Source organism: Lathyrus oleraceus, chromosome 6 (genome assembly GCF_024323335.1).
Source record: "Lathyrus oleraceus cultivar Zhongwan6 chromosome 6, CAAS_Psat_ZW6_1.0, whole genome shotgun sequence".
Taxonomy (NCBI): domain Eukaryota; kingdom Viridiplantae; phylum Streptophyta; class Magnoliopsida; order Fabales; family Fabaceae; genus Lathyrus; species Lathyrus oleraceus.
This window is the reverse complement of record NC_066584.1, coordinates 60,240,852-60,244,969: the sequence shown is the minus strand read 5'-3', so window position 1 is coordinate 60,244,969 and position 4,118 is coordinate 60,240,852. Positions and strand designations below refer to the sequence as shown.

General features: G+C 40.1%; 1 non-coding gene across 1 annotated transcript; it reads right to left on the bottom strand.

Annotated features, from left to right (window-relative positions):
• Nucleotides 1-1,054: 1,054 nt before the first annotated feature.
• Nucleotides 1,055-1,161, bottom strand: LOC127099220 (small nucleolar RNA R71). The gene has a single exon (XR_007793750.1). It is a non-coding gene; the product is annotated as a small nucleolar RNA R71 (small nucleolar RNA).
• Between the last annotated feature and the right edge of the window lie 2,957 nt (nt 1,162-4,118).

The window sequence follows — 4,118 nt, the reverse complement described above, 5'->3', positions numbered from 1 at the left end:
TTCGGACGCGTTGATAGATCTAAAATCAGGAAACTCCTCGGGTAAAACTTTCCAAATCAAAATCACTTTTCAACTAAGTTTATGAGTATTATTTCTTAAAAATAAGTTTACTACTTTAGCGTTCTGCGAACCTTTTATAAATGTCAATAAAAGGCCTTAATTTACGGGTAAACTCGGTGCTGAATACGCGAAAGCGACAGTTCCTGTTAAATGGATTCTTTTCAATAGTAGAAAATATTGCCTCATAAATAGTTCTATTTAGACAATCGAAACATCACTTAACTGACGTGAAATACATTCAACTTGTCTTTACCTGCATTTATTATTTACCGTTGTTTTGCAAACCCAATATCTCTTTTATACCGCCTTAGATAAACACCATAACGATAGTAATCGATAGATTGACGATTTGGTCTATGTGGGATCAATATTCCTTTATATTACTTTGACGTGATTCGTGCACTTGCGAATTCACACGATCCAGTTTTTGGCGCCGTTGTCGGGGACCAACTTCGTCAAATTTCGTACCCTGTTGTTACACCGTCTAGACTAAGGCATTATTAGTCGGTAAATGCGAAGAACTCGTAGTACCGGAAATTTAGTAGATCCTTTAGCGGAAACCGAATGTTACACTCGTACACGCCTCTTACTCATCCGAATTAAGAAAGCTATGGTCGAGAATCGCGACCGGAGACCTCTTAAGGAATTTGCCCAACCCTCTGACGAGGAAGCTAGTTCGAGTATAGTAAACCCCCTTATTCCTGCTAACAATTTCGAACTAAAACCGTCTTTGTTGCAATTAGTGCAATAGAACCAATTCGCGGGTCTCGCTACTGAGAACCCAATTCAACATTTAAAAGTTTTTATCCAACTGGCCCACACTTTTAAATCTAATGCCACTTCACCGGATGCGATCCGTTTGAGATTATTTCCTTTCTCCCTCAGGGATAGAGCATGTTCATGGTTAGATTCACTTCCAGCTAATTCAATAACTACCTGGGAAGACCTTAGAAGAGTACTCCTTGCTAGATATTTCCCCCCTAGTAAGACTGTTGTTCTTCGAAACCAAATAAATAGATTTACTCAAAACCAAGGAGAATCGCTTTTTGAAGCTTGAGAGAGATATAAAGAGCTATTAAGAGTATGCCCATACCATGGCCTAGAACAATGGTTGATTGTTCATACCTTTTACAATGGACTCCATTATAACACCAAGATGAGCATTGACGCTACCGCAGGTGGCGCGCTGATGAACAAACCTTACCCTGAAGCTTGTGGCCTAATTGAGGATATGGCCCAAAACCATTACCAATGGGGAACCGAACGAGCATCAATAGAGAAAAAGAAGATTTAAGGTGGAATACATGAGATAAGCTCTCTGGACATGATGCAGGCGAAAATGGATGCTTTAGCCCTTAGGATCGAACATATGTCTACAAATACTAACACCGCAGTGGTAGTCCATACAGAATGCAAACTCTGTGGATCTAAAGGACACGAGTCAGCGCAATGTAACCTTTTGAACGACCTGAACACTGACCAGGTGAATTTTGCCCAAGGTAACCCATTTCAAACACTTACAACCCTGGATGGAAGAATCATCTAAATTTCTCCTATAAAAACCATAACCCTATCCAAAATCATGCACCTCAGAGACCACAAGGTTATCAAGCCCAAAAACCAAATCAACCTATGCAAGTTGTGCCTCAGAAGTCTAACCTTGAGAAGATCATGGAAAGCTTTATATCGGGCCAGACTCAGTAAAATAAAGAACTCCTAAACCAGAACATTCACGTAAACGAACTTATAACGCAATTAGGAACCAAGGTTGATAAGATAATCACTCATAACAAGATGCTTGAAACCAAGATCTCACAGGTAGCACAAAACCAAGCCCCACAAACTACACCTGGAGGCCAATTCCCTGGACAACCTCAACCAAACCCTCGAGGGCAAGCTAACGCTATCTCATTACGAAGTGGGACCGCTTACGAAGGGCATCATAACCCTGCAATGAGCGAGTCCAAAACTTCTAAAGGAAATATATCTACCAACCAAAAAGAGGAACCGGTAGAACCCGAAAAACAAACCGACCAAGAAGGAGAAGCCACGGATAAAACTTACAAACCACCACCCCCGTACAAACCACCAATCTCATATCCGCAAAGCCTTAAACAAACCAAAGTCAACAACCAATACCAAAAATTTATAAAAGTAATAGATAAGCTTCATGTAGAGATTCCTTTCACCGAAGCTATCACCCAAATTCCGTCTTACGCCAAATTTCTCAAAGATATCTTAACCAACAAGCGTAGGCTTGACGATCCAAAACCCTTGGAATGCAACTTTATTTTCGAGGATAAACTCGCTAAGAAGGAGAAAGACCCTGGTAGTTTTTCTATACCTTGCATCTTATGGAGTCATGTGATCGACAAAGCTTTCATAGACTTAGGCGCTAGTGTGTGTTTAATGCCCTTAGCTGTATGTAAAAGGTTAAACTTAGGAGAATTGCAACCAACCAAGATGTCCCTCCAATTAGCCGATAGGTCTGTTAAGTATCCTGTAGGCATTTTAGAAGACATCCTAGTTATGATCGGTCAACTTTATATCCCAACAGACTTTGTGGTCATGGATATCAAGGAAGACGAAGATATCTCTATCCTTTTAGGCAGACCATTCTTATCAACGGCCAGAGCTATAATAGATGTTAAAAGAGGAAAATTAACCTTCGAAGTAGGGGACGAAAAGATCGAGTTCATTCTTTCAAAATTCCCGATGGCACCAATTCTAGGAGACGCATGTTATGCGATCGATATCATAGATGAGTGCATAAGAGAATTTGATCAAGGAGAACCTAAGATCGAACCATTTTCAAACCCGAATGAAAAGGATGATGAGCTAGAGGAAACGAAACCTCACACTAATGAATGTTTGGATCTTACTCCATACCCTTCACCAAATGCTCAAAAACCAGCTCAAGAACTTAAGGAACTACCCAAGAACCTAAGATATGAGTTTTTGGATGAAGAAATGAACCGCCCAGTAATAGTTAGTGCCACCTTAAACCAAGACGAGACAAATCGACTCTTGAATGTTTTAAGAAGATACCCCTCTGCCTTAGGGTACAACATCTTTGATCTAAAAGGTATAAGTCCATCCGTGTGTATGGACATGATCTCGCTAGAGGAGGATTCAAAACCTTCTAGAGAAAATCAGAGAAGAATCAACCCTATAATGAGCGAGGTGGTGAAGAAGGAAGTCCTTAAACTACTGGAAGCTGGTATAATCTATCAGATTTCTGATAGTAAATGGGTAAGTCATGTACATGTGGTACCCAAAAAGGGAGGCATCACATTCGTGCAAAACGAAAAGGGAGAGCATGTCGCTAAACGCATAGAAGGAGGATGGCGTATGTGCATAAATTATAGGAAGCTAAATAAGGCAACTAGGAAAGACCATTTCCCCCTTCCATTCAAAGATCAAATACTTGAGCATCTTTTCAGACACTCTTACTTTTGTTATCTTGATGGATATTCTGGATTTTTCCAAATACCCATTGTAGCACCTCAAATTTGCACCTACCTTTTGTACATACATTCTCATATTAGGTCATTAACATAGCATAGGCCACTGCATAACATTGCATTGTCCGTTTGCCCAAGTACAAGTTCAACTGACAAATTAGGTCAAACTAGTCAAGAGATCAGTCAATCAAGCAAGCCAGTGCATTTTCCATTGAGACAAGGCCCTAGGGTTGGCCCAACATGTTCACATGACCTAGGGGTCCTTTGGAAGTGATTTGGTCAAGTATTGGATGCTCAGAAGTCATCAGTCAGTGTTCAGTCTACCAGAAACCCTAGAAAGTCAACTATGGTCAACTGTGGTCAACTGTGCCTGATTTTATGGATTTCAAGGTGGGAGATGGTTTTAAAGGGTTCATTCATGTCCATACAAGTCTCATTCAACATTTCAAAGGTCAAGATTGAAGAATTTAAAGTCAGACAAGAAATTTCCAAAAATAGAAAGTTGACCTGTAATTGGAATTTGCCAAAAATGGAAAGTCTTGCTCCTCAAAATTACATCATCATACAAGCTTCAAATGAAATTTTGTCCAACAT